Source organism: Aedes albopictus, chromosome 3 (genome assembly GCF_035046485.1).
Source record: "Aedes albopictus strain Foshan chromosome 3, AalbF5, whole genome shotgun sequence".
Classification (NCBI taxonomy): Eukaryota; Metazoa; Arthropoda; class Insecta; order Diptera; family Culicidae; genus Aedes; species Aedes albopictus.
The window spans coordinates 181635339-181659762 of NC_085138.1; the positions used below are offsets into that span (position 1 = coordinate 181635339).

At 41.3% G+C, this 24424-nt stretch overlaps 1 protein-coding gene across 9 annotated transcripts in view; it reads right to left on the reverse strand.

Annotated features, from left to right (window-relative positions):
• The window catches only part of LOC109415069 (extended synaptotagmin-2), an 82927-nt gene extending 70384 nt beyond the window's left edge, over window positions 1-12543 (reverse strand). For 4 of the 9 annotated variants that reach the window (XM_062855978.1, XM_062855983.1, XM_062855976.1 and 1 more), the window contains exon 1: window positions 2425-2565. The gene's annotated coding sequence lies outside the window, so the exon portion shown is untranslated. Of the gene's footprint in view, window positions 1-2424; window positions 2566-12319 lie in introns of those variants that run through there. The other 5 variants (XM_062855984.1, XM_062855979.1, XM_062855977.1 and 2 more) reach the window with 3 other exon arrangements.
• Between the last annotated feature and the right edge of the window lie 11881 nt (window positions 12544-24424).

Sequence of the window (24424 nt, forward strand, 5' to 3'; positions counted from 1 at the left end):
TCATTACCAAAATTTGGGAGGAGGAAGTATTACCGGAGGAGTGGATGGAAAGTATCGTGTGTCCCATCTACAAAAAGGGCGACAAGTTGGATTGCGGGAACTACCGCGCAATCACACTACTGAGCGCTGCCTACAAGGTACTCTCAAAAAATTTTATGCCGCCGTCTATCACCGATTGCTTGAGAGTTCGTGGGGCAATATCAGGCTGGATTCATGGGTGAACGCGCTACAACGGACCAGATGTTCGCCATCCGCCAGGTGTTGCAGAAATGCCGCGAATACAACGTGCCCACACATCACTTGTTCATCGATTTCGTATGATACAATCGATCGAGAACAGCTATGGCAGATTATGCACGAATACGGATCCCCGGATAAACTGATACGAATGATCAAGGCGACGATAGATCGAGTGATGCGCGTAGGTTGAGTATCAGGGACACTCTCGAGTCCCTTCGAATCTCGCAGAGAATTACGGCAAGGTGATAGTCTTTCGTGCTTGCTGTTCAACATTGCTTTAGAGGGTGTAATTAGAAGAGCGGGGATAAACACGAGTGGAACGATTTTCCCGAAGTCCGTTCACCGTTCAGCTGCCTGATTTTGCTGATGATATTGATGGCGGAAACGTACATCCGACTAAAGACCCAACTAACATTTTTGCTGGATAAAAGCTTAAAAGATCTTTCTTCCGCATGCGTTTGCTCATGCCAAGCGAATCGGAATAGTCATTAATGTGTCAAAGACAAAGTACATGATGTCAAAGGACTCCAGGGAGGAATCACCGCGCCCGGCACCCTGAATTTATATCGACGGTGATGAAATCGAGGCGGTTGAAGAATTCGTGTACTTGGGCTCACTGGTGCCGACAACGACACCAGCAGAGAAATTCAGAGGCACATTGTGGAAGGAAACCGTGCTTACTTTGGACTCCACAGAACTCTACGATCGAATAAAGTTCGCCGTAACACGAAGTTGACTATCTACAAAACGCTGATTAGACTGGCATTCCTCTATGGGCACGAAACATGGACCATACGTGCAGAGGACTCAGATTTTACAGCATGTCAATCGATGTCTGCGGTTCATAATTCGGACCTGGTGACCTGTGTAATCCCAGGGGTGCTCAGGATACATAAGTAAGCATCTTCTCCCGGGATTTCTCCGTATCAGGTTAAAATTTTCCCCTGAGAATACTGAAGATACTATACTATGACTTGTTTAAAAATAATTGAAGGAAAAACTCTAGCGGCGGATTTTAGAGATTGCAACAAGAAACTATGAAGGTTCATCCAAAAATTTACTATATTTCTAACAAATTTCATCTAAAAATACTCAAAGTAGACATTTTCTAGTAGATTCGTTCAAGCCATGTGCGATTATGTGTTGCAAAGCAAATGTGAAACATTGTGTACATACAAGACTACATACCATAAAATTCATGTTTCAACAAATTTATCACCTGATCACTCTTTACTTCCCCGCCATGAAGAAATACGACATTCCGTATATTGTGTAACCTGATCCATAAAGCGCCACTGCTGAAAGGATATTAAATTTGTCTGGCTTTCGCATGGTATCGTTGTGTCACGTTCGTACAGTGTCGTCTATCCTCCTGAGCCATGTAGGACATGATTCGCTTTGAAATTGAGACAGAGAATTCAAGTAAACATATGTACACAGATGTACACATGAGCATCAATACTTGATACTGATAGGGAAGTCACAGTCAGAATTGAGTTGAATTCGATTTTTATCTTTTAAGCAAACAGTGATAATTATTAATGCTTACAAATCAACTGTAACGATTCGAATGAATACACAGTGCATATGCAACGCATACTTATTCACTCATGGATGAGTTATTAATATTCATGAGGAATTTAGGGTTATTATCTCTGCCAATATGTATAGAACCGCCGGGATCGATTGATAAAAAAAAACTGTTTACGACCTTGCCGAAGGCTTTTCAATATAACAGGTTTGCACACACTAGCATCATTCATTCATGCCATCACAGATTGAATCACCGCCGGCTGGTGAGATCCCCTTTGCCCATAATCCAGACACAATCACGGTGCAGAAAACATTTCAGCTGCATGAGGTAAGCTTATGACATCATCGTCTTCCTTCGTTCTCCCATCATCGGCAAAAGTCACATCGTAATAACCTTCAAGTTATTTCCTATTGTCCAGAACACACTACTCCAAAGAACCCTAGAAAGATCACTGTGTCTCTTTCTAGTTCACCAAATCGAGCAAATTGTTACACACTGGGTCCATTATGAACCGAGTAACCAGTGTAATGTAAACTAATTTTGCACATTCCTTTAACACCTGTTAGCAATCCAAAACACGCTTTTGTAGTAACGAAGCAGAAAATTCACTTTATCTATAATTGAAGTAATGGTTCCGAGTCAAATCTTACCAGTCAATCGTTCTGAATATCTGAATAAGCGTAAATTTGACACATCAACAAAATCAAATGCTTCGACGCAATCAAGAGCCACTACTATAGTTCGTCGTCACTCGCGATGTCTTATACCGGCACTAAATTGCGATTCTGCTTACAGAGTCGGTATTCTATATATCGTAGTGGATACATCCTATCCAATACGGTGCGGCGCGGCGGCTCTCTGATGGTTGAGCTCTCGCGCGACAACCACGCTGGTCTCTCGTGTCTCGACGAGAACATCTCCGGTCATGCATACATACCACAACAATAATGGTTTTGGGGAGCTGCGTTCGTTGGCGCTCACTCACAGGCAATATCATCGGATGAACTGCGATTCTAGAGCTCTAATACCGAAAGCTTTGGCTAGAGTATGCGTTTGCTACTCCAATATGTGATTAAGTTGTCAATGAAGTGTTTGAATCAAATTTGGAAAGAAATAGTTTTGTTTGACGTTTTTTTTTTTTGAGATACCAAAGTTGTCCATACGAAAACACAAGTATAAAGAATTGTGATAAGCATCGTCATTCCTTACGAAAATTGCTAATTTAAACCTCTTTAAAACGTGTAGTACCATCCATGCTTAAATAGATTTTGATAAATGATTTGTAACTGCATTTAGATTACTCTAGACATACTTTTTAATAAATAACAGGTTCAAAGTTGTTAGACACAATAGAGTGTTTCTTTGCTGGAGTCATACAGTTAATTACTGTGAAACTGGAAGAACTTCAAAAAATAAAGATTTTTCCACTCTATACTATTATTTGCTCTAGTTATAACTATTCTGACTATAGTACAGCTACATGAACGAGACTTTGAATTACATGTGTCCCCATCAAATCATCAATTTGCAATCTAGCGTTCGATTTCAAACAAGCAAACGCCGAACAAGTGTGTTTGTGTTCAGTCAAACGTGGTGGCCAATTGCTACAACTACGATACTTTGGGGACCCCTTTCCAGTGTCGAAGAAATAGCACAGGAAACGGTCGCCAAAAAACTGCGACTCAACCGTATGCCGTTGAAGCGGAAACAAAAAGAAGTAAATAGCCAAGAAGCCAAGACGTTTTGCAGGTCACTCCGTTCCAAAACGAGGTAAGTACTTTTTATCACCGCAATGCATCTTATGAATAAACAATGGCCTGTGGCATGCAGCATTTACAACTTGCATTTTTAATTTTTTATTATTTTTTTATTTAACTTGCGCTATCGCTTTTCTAAATTTGTGTTTGAAACGTTATTGATACCATGGGGATTATGGACTGCAAATGGTATCTCGACAAACTGGAAGGAGTGTGTAATATAGCTCTGGTTTTCACAAGTTCCTACCTCATGCTTCCACGGGTCAATCGATGACAGAGACCATCAGCTAAGAGCTGTGTGTTTAACTGGTAGTGTAGCCTGGACAATGGGCACTGTTGTCCTTCTGACTTCAGCTAGATTGAGGAGGTACATCCTGAGTGTGTATACACCAAGAAGGTGCGATTAAAACAGCGTATGTTCTGGCATCCAGCGGCTGAGTATGAAGTGCTCTTCCACCGGAACCTATACCTAAGTTGGCAGCCCCACCACGGTGGATGGCAGACCTTAGGCCAATAATAACCCACTGTACTCGAAAATCAAAAAAAAAAAAAATAAAAAAAACGAACTGATTCCACGGCAACGACTTTTAGTGCACAAAGTTAAAATAAACAATAAGAAACAATAACGGACAAAAATTGGAACTAGGTAGGGTTTTGGTTCCCTTATTAAGCATGTGGCTCCCATTTTCATCCTACGACTAACAAAGGATTTAAGTGCTGTTTGTATTGTTTCTTATTTTTGTATTTTTTGTTGGAAGTGAGCACGCAAGAAAAACGGAATCAATCGGTGTCGTAATCGCTCGTTTTCGTATAGGATGAATATGGGAGCGTGAGATTACTGATGGCAGTCGTCCCCTATGTACTAACCCTATAGCCTAGCAGGTTAAACTGGCACAACTAGTAAATGAGGTATGAAGCTTGAGATCCTAGGACTGAGCGAAATCCGATGGCCGAACTTTGGAGGATACCGATTTTTATTATATTTGACTCTGGCCTACGAGGTGAACACACTACTCGCCACCGTGGAGTTGGGGAGTTGGTTTCCTGCTCAACGCTCATGCCCTTATTAATGAGAGGATAATTGTAGCCAAATTCTGAACACGGACGGGTTTGAAACCTTACCATGATCCAATGTTACGCGCCAACCGATGCTGCCGAAATGCAACACAAAGCGAACTTTTTCAGTCAACTGAATGCTGTCGTGGATAAGATTTCAAAAAGTGATATCAAGATCCTCATGGGCGACTTCAACGCGAAGGTTGATTCCGACAACTCGGACTATGAGTCATGGGACGCCAAGGTCTTGAATAAATGAGCGAGAACGGAGAGCTGTTTGCAAAGTTTTGTGGAACAAACGTAGCGCCGACCATCATCTCCTAATCGGTGAGATCCGGATGCGCTTCGACGGGAAGAGAAAATCGGGCGCCGGTTCAACACACGCTGAGTAGAAAACTCTGCGGTGAAGAAGTGCTTCGTCTAGGAGCTGTAGAACCGTGCTGCAGATATTTCGGAAGGTGGAAGCGCAGAAGATCAATGGAGCGCCATCAAGAATGCCTTCATCGAGATGCCACCGGCGAGAATAATTTGGGAGCTAGACACCTAGAGAAAGATAGAGGAGCGTAAAGACGGCGAAGCCGTGATAGCGTGAGTGAAATTACGAGAAGCCAGAGCCACAGCCCGTCACCGCTATTTGGCTCTCGAGAAGAAAGTAAAACGCTCCTGTAGACGGGACAATAAGTGTGAGCGGATTCCCTAGCCGACGAAGGCGAGAAAGGCGCAAATACTGGCGACATTCGTCTCCTCTACGATGTTTCACGTCGCCTTAGTGGGACCAAGATAAATGCTACGATGCCCGTGAAAGACACGTCTGGACAGTTGAAACGCTAGTTCGAGCACTTTGGCAACCTTTGTCAAGTGTCGGTCACGCCATCAACACCTCAGCATGAACCGCCAACGGTTCGACGCATTACCCGTAAATAAATAAATAAATAAATAAATAAATAAATAAATAAATAAATAAATAAATAAATAAATAAATAAATAAATAAATAAATAAATAAATAAATAAATAAATAAATAAATAAATAAACACCGAAGCTCCATCAGTGCAGGAGATAGAAACAGCCCTCCGTAGCATGGAATCGAACAGGGCCCAGTGGTCGATCGCGTATCAGCTGATATGTTCAAAGCAGACCCCGTAATATCTGCACAGCTACTGCATCAATTATTATGCAACATATGGGAAACCGCGGCATTTTCGGCTGACTGGATGCAATGTGTCTTAGTAAAGGTACCCAAAAAGTGTGACCTGTCTGTATGCGATAATTGGCGGGGCATAATGTTACTGTGTATCGTTCTCAAAGCCCTATGCAAAGTGATCCTTAACCGGATACAGGAGAAGATTGACGCAACTCTCCAACGGCATCAAGCAGGATCCTTGCTCTCCTAGCTCAACGGTGCTCTGATATGCAGAATAAGTTCGATGATCTTGCCGAACGCTCCTTGGCCGCAGGTCTTACCATCAACGTCAACAAGACCAAATCGTTGGATGTAACCATGGTCAATCCTTCCAGCTTTACGGAAGCTGGGCAAGCAATGGAGAATGCTAAAAGCTTCCAATATCTTGGTGGCCAAATGGCGGTCAATTATGGCACCAAGATAAAAATAAATGCACTAATACAGAAAGCGAGAGCTGCTTTTGCAGGATTGAAGCAACACGGAGAAAAGAAATAGTAAACACAAACAAATTTCAGTATGATTTAACCGGCGTTTCGGGTTGAAATGGGCACAACCGAAATATTGGTTTGATTTTACTACCCGTGGTAGTTGAAACTACCTAATATATAAGTTCGTTTCATCTTGGTTCAAATCTACTAATATTGGTTTGAAATTACCATTTTGTTGGTTGTTCCATTTTGACAACTGCGAATACAAACCGCTTTGTTGGTAGTTTTAACTGACGCTTATCGATTGTTTCAAACAATTTGCCGTTTGAAACAAATCGATAATGTTGTTCAAAAATACTAATAATGCCGCTTAAATCTACCAGCATTTTTATGTTTTTTCCTGGTTGGCCTTAATTAATTATTGTTATTAATAAATTATGGATAAAATAAAAAATAATACCATTTTTCTAATTCTTTGTTTATTGTAACAGTATTGTACATAACGATTAGTGGAGAGTTTGATGATAAATCGATTCCATATGGAATTATCGCTTGAACGGGAGATCCGTCTGCATATGGATTGGTCGTCTTGAAGTGTACGGTGGCAGAATTCCACAATGGTGTTCTTAAGATAACATCGTCCTAGCCTCGGCCCTAGCGGCGACAGTGCAGATTCATCTTCCGGTGTCCGGTTCGGTCTGGATGTCTGCAAAAATGTCCGTTTGGGTTGGTCGGCATATCGAACATTTTTATTGGCGGTCAAGATGGAAAGAGGTCTTGATTGCCGGCGATTAACCACAGCCATTGTGTCCTAGGTGGATATGAGATATTCGTTCAATTGCAGACCATAAAGGCACTGTGAAGATATTGATCTTACCTTAGCAACAGCTTCAGTTTACAAAATAGTCTCAGAAAAGTGATTGTACTCCTGCAATCACAATACTCCGACAAACAATTCTACTTTTTTCCCGAGTAGTCACCGAGCAACGAGAAGTGAAATGAAGATCTGAAACAAACTACAAATTTAGTTTGTTTGCCCAGATTTCAAACTGGATTGTTTGTTGTTTCGCCTCCAACCAAAGTATTAGTTTGATCCAACCGCCTCGGCGGTAAAATCAAACCAAAACTTTAGTTTGAAAGTCAAATGAAAACAACCCAGATTTAAGTAAATACAAAATGGGAGTTTGGTAGATATAACAAAATAGTTTGTCGAATTCAACCGATTCGGTTGTTGTTTTATCGTAGCATGCGATAGTAAAAACAACTAATTTACTAGTTTGTTTCAAACTGAAATTGTTGGTTCGAAACAACAAAAGTTCATTTTGAAACAACTATTTTCTTAGTTTGTAATTCAACAAACGTGTTTGTTGATTCAAACTACACTGATTTTGCTCCGTGAATGTATGGAAAAACAATCGGATAATGCGACGCACTAAAACCCGAATTTTCAACTCAAATGAGAAATAGGGTAAAAGGGTATAATGCGCCCCACCGGGTTAAAACGCCCCCCTTCATTTTCTAGCGATTCAAGCGTTTTTCACATGCGTGATCGATTAGAAATCATAAATATTGAAGAATAATTGCCATCAAGCTGGTCTGTTAGTTGATTGGTACAGAAAAGCAATAAAAATATCAAAAAGTCTGAAATCGAGGCTTTTGACGTAATATTTTACCTCTTGTAAGCTGACTTCATCTTAAACGAAGCTCAAGGCACTATTACACGCTAAATATGGGATATATATGACTATTTTTTCATGACAGTGTATCAGTCAATGTCTATATTCTAGCACTGAAAAATAAAAATGAACATATTTGATGTTTAACATGTGATAATGTAAGCCTAATAAGTGGGTATCAATAAACTGCGCGCCCAATGGTCATTAAACAAAATGACTATAACAGTAACAAAATTAGCTTAAATTAGATGAACAACCAGACCACACTGATCCAGAGCCATGTAGTTTCACATACTATATGAAATAAGTACATATATTTGATGATATTGTGGAGAAAATTATAAATTTTGTTTTATCAGATACGAAATTTTGCGATCTGTGTACTTTTCCGCGGTTTGAAAATTCTGATTGTCTTCAGCTTCAGGCGCCGCCCTGCACAGGTTAGTGACCAAAATGGGAAAATTGTTAATAAACTTTTCAGAAAACTAGCCTATTAGAGATCATGGAACGTTGAAACATAGATTGGTTAACGTCAAATAGACGAAAACGAGGTTTGAAGTTGAAAAACACTTTCGCATTTTTTCCTGCCGCATACTGTAGTTCTGTTTACTTGGATTATTTTGCAACACTTATGCAGTTAAACGTTAAACACTTGGTAAAATACCCTCCTAGGATATGCATGTGGTGGAATTAATCTCTGGGACAGTTTAATCACGGGGCTGGACGTTTTTCTTTTGATGGGGCGTATTGCCCCGTTTGTTTTGAAAAGGCAGATTTTGGAACGTTTTCGAAAAACGTTTCAAAGCTTCCATAGCCGCTGTTCCAAAGACAAAGTTCGCATGCAACACTTCACTGACTTTAGGAACAATGATTTGCAGTGGACAATAGATGGAAAAAGGCGCCAGTTTTAGATATATTGCCATTTCTGCTTAAGGTGACTTGGTGCATCACAGAATTTTCATAGGAATCATTGACTTTTTAATTTTCAATGATTGTTTGCCTCGCGTTTTTGAAGTGATAAAAAACGGACAATTCTGCAGTCACGCAGTAGAAAAAGTATCATCACACTCACCACGAGTGAGCATATGGGATGATACATTTTCATCCGAATTTGCGCTTTGGTAACTGAGTTTTATCACTTTGAAATTTCGAGCGAGATTTCAATGATGCTGATGACGCACTACGCGTCGTTAAGGGGGGCATATTATACTATACCTGTTTACCCTATGTGCCACTGTACGCCAGTGATAGCTGGTGTATATCAGTGGAGATCACTCAACGGCTGTAGGTATTCATCAAAGATGCCCGCGGTAAATAAATCGTGCATGATGGCATCACAATTCGATCTCAAATGTGGAGAAATTCGAGAGCAAAAGTGGAGGTGGGATGGCCTCAGGCAGGGGTGGGAACGAAATCGGCAAGCAAGCGTTAGATTGGAACTCGCACGGTGCTCCATTTACCGTTATTATAAAATAAAATATACCATCAAAACCTGAAACGCCATTCTCTTTATTTATCTATCCTACACTTCTGGACAAATTTTTAAAATCATCGTTGGGCGAAATTTTGAGTTACGCTATTTTAAAGGGCCTAACATTTAAAAAATCGAGTTTTCTATAGAATAACACCACATTTCATAACAGAATCATGAATTAAAGGTATACATAACAAAAATTATCATTAATAATATTGAAATTTGGTAGTATGTATCCATATGAATATCGGTGAAGTGCTTTTTCTATCAAAATTGGTCATTACGTCAATATACGATAGGTGTTCTAAGGGCCTGTAGAAAACAAACATGTCATCGGTGTAACAAATGCAATAGGCTCCTAAAGTCCTATCTGCATTCTTTTTTTTAATCACAATATATGGTACAAGAGTACATATTTACTCATTTTTTGACGTTTTTATTAACCGTAGTTGAAAATATATAATTTTTATTTTTTTAGTCTTCTGTCTCGCCCCTAGTTTATAACACATAGTTTGAGTGATTTTTTTTCACCGTGTATGTCAGATAGGAACATTTTTAATAGTCTATTTTACGAAACGACAACAGTGTTGATATTGATATTAACACTCACGGGCTTGGGCGTAACCTCCTGTCAAATTTTCATTCATGAAATGAGCGATCAGCTGATCCGAAACGTCTCGTGAAATGGCTCATTCCCAGTGCGAAAAATGTCGAGCTCCGTCACACAAGGTTGACCTCAAGTGTCAAAGTAGAACTATTTACCATTTTACTTATTTCGAATTTTCTCATTATTCCTTTGTTTTTCAAGTTAGAGTAAAGTACAATTCCAGTAGAATACCATGCTCGATCGTATTATTCAATATAAGCGAGATTTCGTCTTTAATTTTAGGACCCTATTAAAAGTATATTGTATTGTGATTCCGTATGTCTATTGTTTATATTATTCTCAGTCAAGGCGATAGTATTCACATGCATATCAGCACCAACATTTCAAAAGGACGTAACTGGTCTTCAACACAATATCTTCTCCCATAGCTAAAAATCTTATCTCATCTTTCCTAGGCCACCAACAACCCCTATCGGAAAAAATTGCATTTTCTCCGTCCAGTAGTGGTTGTACATTGCGTCAGAGAGATAAAGGTTAGGTATCGGCAAACAGTTTTGTCTTTTTAAATATTAGCACCGATATATTAGGAGCGTACACTATCTATACAGCAAATCTGCTTTAAAAACAATAGCCAAATATGGGCAACCATAAATTAAATTTAAGATGAAGGATAGATAAATAAAGAGAATGGCCTTTCAGGTTTTGATGCTATATTTTATTTTATTATAACGGTCATTCAAACTGCTCTAACTTTTAAAATGTTCAATCAAAATGGCTGAAATTTTCACTGAGAACAGATTAACACGACGATTTTTACACTGTCAGTTTCAAAAAAAAAATCGGGACAGTGTTGTCAATACTACAGTCAAAATAATGCACAATGATTTAAAATGTTAAAAAGTGCCTAAAATTTTAAAACCCCGTTTTTTTTGTTTGAATTGTTAAAAAACACTGATCCGATTATAATGAAATTTTTACCACTTATTATGACTTACTTGAAGAACTTACAGTCAAATTTTCAGACGTTTGGATAACAACCAAGTTATAGCCTGAACAATTTTTAAAATGGAAGCCCAAAATTTCCAAATTCACATTTTATTGTATCGACAATATTTGCGTCAATACTGAACTGATTTTGATGAAATTTTTAGGGCATTAACTACACATAACATGCTATTCCCGGTTAAAAAATCAGCTATATTTGTGAACGCAATCAAAAGATATACATTATTTTGAGTGTCTCATTTTTTTCGAGTCCAGTCTTTAAGTGGATCTTTTTTTCTGTCATACCCAATGTTAAAACAATCTTTCCAATCTTATCAGAATTCACTTTATTCCTTTAAAACCAAATATTTTTCAACACAGATTACCAAAACAATGTAAAATGGATGTAGTGCATTCATTGAAAGGTATATTTTATCATGTTTGCATGTAGTTTTCATTAGAAACTGTAATTACTATATGGCGGATCTTTTTTTTTTTTTGTGCCGGTCACTGTATATATACTGCAAATAACGGAAGACTTATGAAAAATCAGTGAATTCATTCTGTTCAAAATACTATATGTTTGACAAAAGTTGCTCCTAAATGCATAAAATTATACAGTTAATTATCCTATTATACGACATAAGTAATGTAAAGTCAAATATACAAAAACTAAACATTGGAAACTCGATATCGTGAATTGTGCCATGATAAAATATACCACATATTCTGCGTTATGGCTAATGGAAGAATAAAATATGGTTGTGATGTCTACTAATGCCCTTTTAAAGTCTGTGCCTATCTGCTTTCAGCTCCTATTCTATATCCGGCAAAAAGCATCAAATAGCGCAAAAGTGTTTCGCAAACCAGGCAAAACCACCTCTAATTGGGCGATAAGACCTTGGTCTTAGCCTTAGATCCCGCACCGATTATTGCTAGGCAAGGCAGGCACGCTTCTCTCACTTTGTGCTACGTCCGTCGGTCGGATGAATCAACCAAAAGTGGAAGACCTTGGTCGAGTGGGTATATACAACTATAACATCCTGCTTCTGTATACCCATAGAATGTCGGCAAACGATGTCAACAACATAAACACAACAATACAACTTGTACGGCTAGGTTTTAGTTCGCGGCATAGCATGAAACCACAAAGCAGGAAAAAAAAGGTTCATAACCCGAAACCATCCAATCGCGTGTAGTGCTGCGTGTAGACAAACATTCTGCGCCCAATCACATGTTTGCTTTTCTTTATCATTTTTTCTAGAGAAAGAAACCGACCGACGCTTCGAGATAACAGATAACATTTAGGTATTGATAGATAAAGCGTGTTCATTGTGCACCTAATTGATTGATTAGAGTGAGTTTGAATTGGCTAATTTACCTGGTGAGTGTAATTGATGGCGGCTTTCGGTGAAATTAAAGCCAAATATTGATCCTCGGCTTGTTTTTCTTCGGTTCGTTCACAGCACTCCGGTTTTCATACCTCTGGCACAAATTGCTCCAGCCGCGAATCATATGAATTTTTCATGCATCCACTCAAATGCCCCACCTATGGCTATGATACACAACTTATGCGGAAAATATAATCACTTTTAAGGCTCAAAATGTGCGGGTGCAAACAAGGTCGTTAATTCGCCTTGACGGAGGCTCTCTGAGAGAATTGCGCTTGCGTGAAAACAATTTTTTTTAACATGGGAAAGGATAGGAGCTGCATTTTCAAATGCTTCTAATTCTTTATAGAAATTTTTTCAAGCAAAACGTTCTTAATGTTATCGAATGAGATTTTGACACGCTTTATTATAGACATAACATTGTGATTTAAAAACTTTTGTCTAAAACCAGTTATAATGTAGCTAATTGAAAGTATATTGCAAAACATTAACACTTTTTTCAATCTGAAGTCCCTAAAATATTTTAGAAGCATTTGAAAATGCAGCTCCTATCCTTTCCCATGTTAAAAAAATTTGATTTCACGCACAGCGCAATTCTCTCAGAGAGCCTCCGTCAAGGCGAATTATGAATCTCACTCATTGAAAATTCCATCACAGGCACAGGTCGCACTTTCACACACTGCTTTTAATCCTTGCTGCAAAATATCAAAGCGCCACACGAAACCCCTTCAGAGAGCACATTTCCTGCCCTGCAGGTGAAGTATATCCCACACACTCTTCTACGTTGCTAATCTAGACTCTAGAGATTAGTCAGAAAAGGCTATCCACTAAAACTGGACCAATGTAGGTGCTTAGAACCACCTTTCGCACAGGTGCAAAATCGCGTCCTTCTCGAACGACATCAAACTCACGAATGAACCCTAGAAGTGCCTACACAGCCGCTACAACGCGACGACGACGGATGTGGTCACTTGCCCAAAGCAACGCAACGACGCAAACATTCTTCCAGATGAGCATAAAAATTCTCACCATCATCAGCACCCAGCGCACTCGGTGGGTGGTTGGTTGGTAGCGCGTAACAGTGACCTACTGGGCGGGCAGCAGAGAGACTCCAAACAACAACAACGTCCCGCTGGCTGACTGGAGTGAGAACGCTTTCGGTTTCACGAATGAGTTACCATACCGATGTGTTGTGTGTGATCGGTCTCTCGCAATATGTATATGCAACCATGACCCACTTCTGCGAGAGACGAAAGCTTCTCGCGACGATTCTCATCATTGAAATAGGGTGGACAATAGAATAGAATACGAAGTATGTATGATTTGTTTTAATTCCAAGGTTGCAAAAATTTTTATTTGCGTTTCACATCGTGTCCAATAAAAGTTCTCATACAAAATCAAATTGAATTCATTTTACATCTGTAATTAGGATTTTCAAAATAAATTCAATCATTGAAGGTATCTAACACTGACCAAATACAGCATATGTTTTGGAATTAATTGTTCCTAATACCTTCTCTGCTGGTCACCTATTGTAATTGTAAAACGGGGTAACTTTGATAGTTTTTCATCGAATTTTCTAACAGTATTTCGTCTAGTTTTAAGAACTGTTCACTTTATAAAGAGGACACCTTGTTTTTGCGATATCTTTTTTATTTTTTAAAAAAAGTCATTATCAGTTTATTGCATGACTTTCAATAGTTATTCTATAATGTAGGAACAATATAACATTATACAGTGTTCTTTATTATGTCACTGAAGCGGTTTTCGTTAAACCCCAATGAAAACCCATTTCTCAAGATTCGACATAACTTTTCACATGCTTAACCCTTCAGGACACGCGCTGTTGTTGTCCTTTCAAATCTCCTGGGGCAGATGGGATTTATCCTATTTTGCTTCAGAAGGGATTTGATCATTCCAAACATGTTTTGAAATAACTACTTTTTTGCAGTTTTGCTACAGGGTATATTCCCAAATCCTGGCGGGATATTTCTGTAAAGTTTATTCCGAAAGTGGGTCGCGCGTCGTATGAAGAAGCAAAGAGTTTCAGACCTATCAGTTTGACCTCTTTTCTTCAGAAATGCTTAGAACGCATTGTCGATCATTACATCCGTGATGTTCATCTGGCCAATGTGCCTCTTCATGTCAACCAATAGGCTTACCAATCTGGAAAGTCCACTGTGACTCTTTTACACAAAGTTGTTTACGATATCGAGAAGGCATTCGTTGAAAAGCAATCCTGCTTGGGTGTTTTCCTAGATATCGAGGGTGTCTTTGACAACGTGCCTTTCGATGCCATATTGGAAGCCGCACGAGGTCATGGTGTATCTCCATAATTTCCAATTGGATTCACAAAATGCTCAAAAACCGACATCTCTTCTCGACATTGCGTCAAGCGGCGATTAGGAAATTGAGTGTTTGTGGATGCCCCCAAGGGGGAGTTTTATCACCAGTTTTGTGGAATCTCGTAGCAGATACGCTATTGAGGCAACTCAATAATAGCGGTTTTCCTACTTATGGTTTTGCCGACGACTACCTAGCATTGTTAGTCGGTATATGCATCAGCACCCTTTTCGACCTGATGCAAAACGCTCTTCAGGTAATTGAGGGTTGGTGTCGCCAATATGGCCTGTCGGTAAATCCGAGTAAAACATCTATTGTTCTTTTCACGGAAAAGCGAAACCGTAATGGTGTTCGATCTTTACGTCTCTTTGATTCTGAAATCAATGTGACTGAACAGGTAAAGTACGTCGGAGTCATTCTTGATTCCAAGCTTTCCTGGACACCTCATGTTGAGTTCAAAATCAAGAAAGCTTGTATGGCCTTCGGGCAATGCCGGCGAACCTTTGGTACAACTTGGGGTCTAAAACCCAAGTATATCAAATGGATTTACACAACTGTTGTTCGTCCAATATTGGTCTATGGATGTCTTGTATGGTAGCAAAAGGGCGAAGTGAGAACGGTTCAATCAAAGTTAGACCATCACCAAAGGATGTACTTAATGGCGATGTCTGGAGCGTTCTCTTCAACTCCTACGGCAGCGCTAGAAGTTCTCTTTGACGTTGCCCCACTACACATTCATCTCAAACAAGAAGCACTTTCTTGCACTTACCGCCTATGGGCACTCGGTTTACTAGAGGAAACTCCTGTGAACCGCGGTTTAACATACACCTCGTAGTTTTCACTCTTGGTGAATTGGGACAAAGTTGTCTTTGCTCCAAGTGATCTTACAATTGCTTGTAATTTTCCATATAGGACATTGGTAGATACTGCACCGTTTTTCAGGCCGAAATCGTTGCCCTTATGTGCGGAGTAAGGCTGGTCCATGTCTCGTGCCCGTAGAGGATTACCGGTCTTATTAGCGTTTTGTACATGGTGCATTTGGTGCGTGGGTGAATCTTTTTCGACCACAGTGGAGCCCGTAGTAGGCCCGACTTCCGCTGATGATGCGCCTCCGAATTTCACGGCTCACGTTGTTGTCAGCCGTCAGTAAGGATCCGAGGTAGACGAATTCCTCCACCACCTCGAAAGTATCCCCGTCTATCGTAACATTACTACCCAGACGGATCCGGTCGTGTTCGGTTCCGCCTACCAGCATGTTTTTTGTTTTTGAGGCATTCACCACCAGTCCGACCTTTGCTGCTTCGCGTTTCAGCCGGGTGTACAGCTCCAAATGTTCTAGCGATAATATCCATGTCGTCCGCAAAGCACGCAAATTGACCGGATGTTGTGAAAATCGTTCCCCGACTGTTGAGCCCGGCTCGTCGCATCACACGGGTCTGCTGTTTCCGCTTCTATTTGTATCGTTCCACGTTCTGTCGGGTCCCTTGCTGCAACATTACCACCCTCGCTGCGTTCTTCTCCTCCAAAACCGTTCTGCACTCTTCGTCGAACCATTCGTTCCGTCGATTCCAGCCCACGTACCCGATGGTGCTCTCTGCTGCGTCGTTGATGGCTGCTTTCACTGTACTCCAGCAGTCCTCTAGAGGGCCCAAGCAACCAAAAGTTCAGATAAAACAGCATGTTTGGGCTTAATCAGCTATTCGAAGGAAGATGAATAGCGTTCTATACAGCTCACTTTTTAAGTAGTTAACCGAACTTCAGTTCATAAAAAGTACACTTGTGCCGCTGAAAGGAACGCTATTCAGCTTAAAAGTAAGCTTCCGTAAAATGAAAAAAAAGGCGCTTAGTCCTCAAAATTAATTTTTTATCGAGAGATATTAGCATGTGCGAAATCCTTATTGACTAATATCTTGAAATACATTGTTGATGTTTTTTACTTACTGAGACTTGAACTCGGGTTCTCCTCGTGGAAAGCCGACGCCTTACCACTACTCCATTTTTGGATTGTTAAGCATTGAAGGATTTTACTCAATATGCTAATATCATTTATTAGTGCTCATTCAGGTTCGCGTGGGAACTTTCTCTGAACTTGAAATACTCTGCGGGACAAACTTTTTGAAGCCGAAAGTTCGGAAGAAGTTTACGTGGAACTTTTTGTGAACTTACACAGTTTGACATTTTCAGTTTGTTTTGGTCCACAGTTTAGGCAAGTGCAAAGAAATAAATTAGTGCCAGTGTCGGTAATCCTGAAAAGATTATAAGTTTTCAGTGACTACGATCGCGTCGAACACCGGTGCGCTGGCGCGACAATTGAGACGGGATGGAAAACATCAGGCAAAACTGGAAGACTTTCGCCGTAGCCGAAAAAAAAAACCCAGTGTTCCGGTGGAGCAGTTGCTCGCTGAGAGGGCAGCCTTTGAGCCACACAATACGGATTCTTTGCGTGGATTTCAAGTAAGTACGTTGAAATATAATAGTGAAACAAAGTGTACTTGTGAAATTAACACAAGCTGTGGCTGCTGAGCTCGATTGCCGAGTGATTTAATTGAATATGAACTTCTCCCGAGCTCCGCTGTCTCCGAAGTTCATGTGAAGTTCACTTTTGGTACGGTTAATATTTATCCGAACTTCATGTTTCCGAAGTTCATGTAAAGTTCACTTTTGGTACGGTTAATATTTATCAGAACTTTGAGTAGTAAGTTCAAAAAAAGTTCAAAACAAGTTCGGAGCGGAACATTTCAAGTTGTTGGTATATGTCCATTTGAACTGTATTTAAACTTTAGTGGCACGCAAACGTTCAACATGAGTTCGGTTTGAATTTGATTGAACTCTGCCCTAAAGTTCAAAGTAAGTTTTTTTCTGACCCTTTTTTCGACTTTAATGTCGTTTTGAAGAGAAGTCAAAAGCTTGTATATGTACTTCCAAGTTCATAAACAATACACTTATAACTTTTTGGAGAATCAAGTTCAACGAAACCGAAATTGAACCAAATTTGAACTTCTGAGTTCGTTCTTCAAGTGGAATCCGAACTTTTGGTTGCTTGGGGGGCCTCATCGAGCTCGCCCTCGTCTGGCAACGCGGCTTCGAGATTCTGCGCGTATGCTGAGGCGACATCCGATTGCTTCAGTCGCTCTAGGTTGTACCGTGGCGGTCGCCGGTACCGTACATTGTTGATGACGGAGAGTTTTGGGCGCAGTTTGACCATCACCAGATAGTGGTCGGAGTCGATGTTGGCGCCACGATAGGTCCTGACGTCGATAATGTCGGAGAAGTGCCGTCCATCAATCAGAACGTGGTCGATTTGAGATTCCGTCTGCTGTGGTGATCTCCAGGTGTAACGATAAGGGAGGCTGATTTAATATGTAACTGTCCAGTTTTTTGCGCAACTGCGTTTCCGAGTACTCGGAAAACACTTATTAAGTGAAACTGACTTCAGAAACCTGCATCTTCAGGACGTTCTGCTGTTCTTGACCCGCTGTGGTAAAGAGCTATAGGCTTTCTTTACGCTTTATGCGTTGTCACAGTGCCCTTCTCAGGGTACTGTTGGAACCCATTGTGTTACGCTTATGCGTTATTAGGGTATCCTTTTCAGGACGTTATGTGAAGCCATTGTGGTACGCTTTTGCGTGTATGACGATCGTATTCCCTTACCTGTCCTTTCCCCTGTCCTATCCTTGGCTTAAAATGAAATTTGTAACCGACACTGGAAATGCATCATTCTTAGAGGAAGGAATCCAGCTGATTCTATATTGATATAAATTACCGTAAATTTGTAGAAAATTCGCATAAAGTTCTGTGAAATCTACGAAAACAAACAACGATTCCACACAAAATCTGTAAAACAAAACACCGAAATGTTCGGTGAATTTAACAGATGAATATTTTAAATCTTTACAGTTTGTTCGGTGAATCAAAAATTCACCGAACAGTTTACCGAAAATTCTGCTGCTGAGATTTCGTTTGAATTTCACAGAATTCTGCGATTTGTTCTTAGTGTGTAGCCTTACATCTAATAACTGGTCGTAGTGACTTAGATACCCAACAAGGAATAAAAAAAAAATACATCTGCGAAACATCAAAACTACAGGTAATAAGTTCCAAAAATCTCTGACAGGACAGAAATCACAAGAAAATTAGCTTCCAGGCCAAACGCCAGTTCTTCTTCGATGTTTGATATTTGTTACTTTATGTGATGATAGATTTCTGCATGTTGATTATGGAATTTGTCTAAATGTTTAGATCAAATACATGAAATTTGACTGCTGAGTAATGTGGCCGAATTCCAACGCAAATTTTCCTTGATTTTTTCTATTGCCCGTCAGCAAGACAATTTCCTTTTCTTCAAAGAAATTATGCACCGAAATTTGCCCACTTGTCTCATGTTTTTCAATAGTCCTAAGGTCACAATAATTATAAATTCCCGAGACAAACAACTGACATAACTCATACATATTCTGGAATAGGACATCACTAAATTAATTAATGTTTAACCTTCATCCAGCCAACGTACATTTTCCACCTTCGGAAAAGCACAAAAATGGTCATAACTTTTTTGTTTTTTGATGGATTTTGATGAAATTTTCACAACTTCCCGAAAAACTCTTCTAGTTTATTATGCCGGGGACATGGGTGCCTGGTCCACATGGTTCCGGAGTTATTCCGGATTGTCTTGGGGTACCAAAATTGGCCACATACTTTGCGCAACATATATCTCAAGATCCCGATGAGATAGAAGTATAGTTTCTTCGGCGAATTTGTTCGGCAGGTTAAAAACTAACTGGCAACGGCGATTTTGGTTTGGAATTTGGCCGCTAGGCGGCGCCAGTGGCAAAAATGTTCAAACCCTCATATCTCAGAAACCTGATAAGATAGAATGATGCTGTCTTCGGCAAAAATCTTCAGCAAGCTCCGAACAATCTGATAGTGATGTCTTTGGTTTGGGATTTATCCGCTAGGTGGCGCATTGTATCTGAAAAATTCAAACACGTTTATCTCGATACGCTAATTTATTTATTTATTTATTTATTTATTTACACATAAAGTCAACAGATAAAATGTTTACCCCAATGACATAAAAAAAAAACGAAAGATACATTGTTACAACTAAATTTAACAGAAGATACGCTTAAAGCTACGCTTATTTACTAAACGTGACACATTAAAATCAAATACAAAATAACAAGTATTGAACAAACGGGACATATCACGAACCGGCTCATGTAGGCTGTAATTGGTGTTTGCAGGTGGAAGATTGAGAAACGGGTGAGATCTTAGACTACGGCGGCGTGTGTTTATATGCAGCATTCCTAGAAGATCAGGGCAGTCTATGTTGCCTTGCAGAAGATCTCCTACAAAGCAGACTTTGGCCACATTGCGTCTAGCACTGAGAGGTTCCAAGTTAATTAGTTGACAGCGGCTTTCATAGCTAGGCAAAGTTAGCGGATTCCTCCACCTGAGATGGCGTAGCGCAAAACGAATGAATTTGCGCTGGACTCTTTCGATGCGGTTAATTTCGTTGTTGTAGTAAGGAGCCCAGACTACTGCCGAGTATTCCAGGATGGGGCGTACAATTGAACAGTATAGCGACTTCAAGCAGTAGATGTCCTTAATTTTTTTGGCAAAGCGAAAGAGGAAGCCAAGCTGCGACGATGCCTTGGCGACGACGTAAGCGACATGGTCTTTAAATGTCAGTTTAGAGTCAAGCAGAACTCCGAGATCCTTGACTGTCGATTCGCGTTTCAACCGCACACCTTCCAAAGCGTAGTCGAAGTGGAGAATGGACTTCTTACGGCCGAATGATATGACAGAGCATTTAGATACATTTAGTGACATTCGATTTGATGAGCACCAAGCAGCAAAGGTTTCAAGCTGGTGCTGTAGAAACGCTGCATCGGGACGTTGCTTAATCGAGAAATACAGCTTCAGGTCGTCAGCATATGAAAGTTTCATGCATTTAATGATAATGTTGACGTCGTTCATATACAACAGGAAAAGAAACGGACCAAGATGACTGCCTTGGGGAACGCCGGACCATACTGTGAACGGCGAAGAGATGTGGTCACCAATTTTTACAGACATACTGCGTCCAGTTAGATAGGATCGAAGCCACATGAGGAGGTTGTTGTTCATACCCAGTTTATCGAATTTGGCCAGAGCGATTTGATGATTCATTTTATCGAAGGCGGCAGAAAGGTCAGTATAGATGGCGTCTACTTGATGACCACTTTGAAACTGGCGTATCAGGTACGACGTGAAACACGTCAGATTAGAGGTCGTCGATCGTTTTGGAACAAATCCGTGTTGATCCTCAGAAATGTAATGTGCGTAACTTTGAACTAGTTTGTGTAGAACGATCAACTCCAGTAACTTCGACGTAGCGCACAGTGAAGCAATACCTCTGTAGTTTGAGACAGTTCTTTTGCAGCCTTTCTTGAAAACGGGAAAAACGCGCGACTCCTTCCAGCAATTCGGAAAAACGCCGGTTGTCATGGAAAGGTTGAAAACCGTTGTAAGAGGCGCGGCAATAGAATTCAAGCAACGTTTAATGACAAGCGACGGGATGCCGTCCGGTCCACATCCAGTTGAGGACTTCAAATCTTTGGCGGCAGCAATAACGACATCGTTGGTGATAGCGAACTGCACTCCAGATGCAGGAAAGCTGGGAACATTCCGTGTGGCTTCGGTGACATCCTGTGGGTCAAGTTGCTCATTGACGAAGACGCTGCTGAATTGTGAACGGAACAAGTCGACTATAGCGGTTGTTGTATCAGCTTCATGGAATCCATCAGTCATCGTAGTCGGCAAACCAGATTCTTTACGTTGGTCGTTGAAATGCCGCCAAAAACTCTTGGGATTAGTTTTCAGGCGGTTTTGTAATCGGCTTAAATGGGCGCTGTAGAGACTATCGTTGAGGTGCTTGTATGCGGTATTCGCATCCAAATAACTCGCTCTCGTGGTGTCGGTACGGTACTTACTGTGACGCCTCAGAGCTGCCTGTTTTGCTCTTTTGAGATTTTTGAGGGCGGCATTTGACCAAGCCGGCTTAGTCGGTTCCCGCTTCGAAATGACTGGAACAAACTGGTCGATAGCATAGAGCAGTACTCCGGAGAGAGTCGAAGCAGCAAGGTTCGCGTCGGATCCGCTAAGAATCTCGTCCCAGTTCACGCGCTCCAGGAAATCATTCATTTCACCGAAATTAGCTCGACTGAAATCATAGGAGACACTTTCTGACGTATCGTGAAAGGTACGAGACGGACTCGCTCCCAGACACATTAGCAGAGGCGGGTGATGTCTACAAATTTTTACAAGCGGAGCAGGAGCATGCATAACCGAGCAGTTTACTCCTAGTTCCTCGCTCACAAAGAACAGATCAAGTGAACGGTTATTTTCATTTTTAACTCCAACCATCTGTCTGAGCCCAGCGGTGCTGTAGGCATCAAGCAGCTCGCGCGATGTTTGACCCATCGAGGAGCGAGTAGTGCACGGAAAGAAGAAACCAAAAGAACTACACTGCCAAGCAATGGAACTCAAGTTGAAATCTCCGAGTATGACAACATTGTCCTTAGGTTCCAATTGCGACACCACCCAGTTGAGCGAATTGATATGTGTCTCAATCACGTCTGCATCATTGATTCGGTCGGGGGGAATGTAAACGACGCAAACAAAAATGGTCGCGTCATCGGTCGAAATTGCGACCCATAATTGCTCTACCGATGCACAGTTCGGGGGACTTACCAAGCGGGATTTGAACCTGGAACGCACTGCCAATAGAACACCGCCGCCAGTGGTCTTGTTGCTGTTTAATGGTGACCGGTCATGTCGATAAACGGAAAACGAATTGTCGAACAGCTGGTTAGACGATGTGCTCTCGTTCAGCCAGGTCTCAGTGAACGCATAAGCATCGTAGCACCCGTCGCTAAGGGCCAGCTGGTATTCGGCGATGGATGTGTTGATTCCACCAACATTTTGGTAGTACATGAGGACGTTTGAAGTGGGCTGTGCTGTATCGTCCCCACGAGGAACGGACCTAGGAGGCGAATATTCATCAGGGCGGGAATTGACGCTACGAGTGGTATACATGCATTGGATGGCAGCTTGGAAGACCCCATCGCCAGCACTAGACTCAGGGCCGGGACGACTTGGATGGCAGGAACGAGTTGATAGAGGCAGGTGATAGGTCATCGTAGAACCAGAAGGCGCGACTGAGCTAGGCGGATCCGGGGCTTCCATGCTACTTGATGTCGGGCGTCCCGGGTTGAGTAACGATGGCCTTGAAAAGTTGTGCGAAGATGGTGCGCCGATAAGCGCTGGACTGGTAGATGATGACACAATACGGGAGAAAGTGCTCGCAGTGGGGCACGGTCTGCAAACGGAATGGCGATCAGGCAGGGAGGGAGTTTGATATTGATAGTACTTGCCTGTAAAAGCAGGCTGGAGGGCCCCAACTACAGACTCGACAGCAGGGCCACGACGGCTGTGAAGAACGCTGGCAGCAAAAGGCAGGACTGTGACGAGCTGAGCGGAGCCCTCCATAGTGCTTTCTAATGTGCGTCGTGGTACCCCTACTCCGTCATGTAGCATTCCTGCGCCGGTGACAACATGTTGGGTGTAGGGTTGGCTGCAACTACGTTGGTGCGATTCGGTGACAGAGGTTTCCAAAAATTTTGGCTTGATCTGTCATCCTGGAACTCTCGAAAAAGAATCCCTCTCGGCCAGGTCGAATTGGACATCGCTTTGTCTTTTACGCTACTGCTCAATCCAACTTTAAAGGAGACGAACGATAAAGTGCTTACGTCTCGATTTTTTGCAACTAGACGGACAACGTCAACGTCGTCGGTGCCCAAACGATGCGAAACCAAAGCTCGAACTTGCTCAGAGGTAACATCACGGGAAATACGAGAAAGATATAGCCAAAATTTGGGAATCGGCGCGGCAGCAGCAATATTTCCGATTGACGGTGATACGGACTCAGAAGTCCCGGGCATAGCAGGTTGTGACTGCAATTTTTATGGTTTTCCAAATAGGCGACGACGACGAGTCGAGATGATTTCAGAAGCAGGGCACTTAGAAGACCTGGGAGTCATTGAGCTAGAGTTGATGAGTTTTGAAGAATTCGATTCAATTTCATTTTTCAATTCGATCAAAATCTCTTGCTTTAGACTGGCAACAATTCCGCTGTTAGCGGTACGCACTTTTTCCTGACCGGATTCGTAGGCTGCGCGTACTGATTCCCTCATACGGATGTCGTTCATTAGTTCCGAGCACTTTATGCACATCCAAAAAAGCTGCTCGTTATCCATCACCTCGTCGAACGCAGATGAAGTGATATTGCAACAAGCTGGATGAAATGTTTGGTGGCAGAACCCACGACAAGTTACACGCGAGCCGGTGATTTCGTTAGCGCATGAATGGCAAGTTGACGTCATCGTGGTCAAAAATTTGTGCAAAACACGGTGGTGAAATAGCAGTAATGCGCCTGGAGGTCTGCAACAGTAGCAGTCGACGGGATCGTATGCAAGAAATTTGCAAACAGCAGCAGTACGGCCGGGGTGCGAGGAGGTGGTGAAGACGGGGTTGACAAAAACAAATTGTAGAATAACAAAATTTCCACTAATGATATTTATCACGTAGGATGCCGATTTCGAACACTAAGACACACGAATTAACACAATAAAATTCACAGTCAAACGATTGGATTGATTTTACGATGGGTATGACTATGCAAAAAACGTAATTGAAATAGCGGCGGTAAA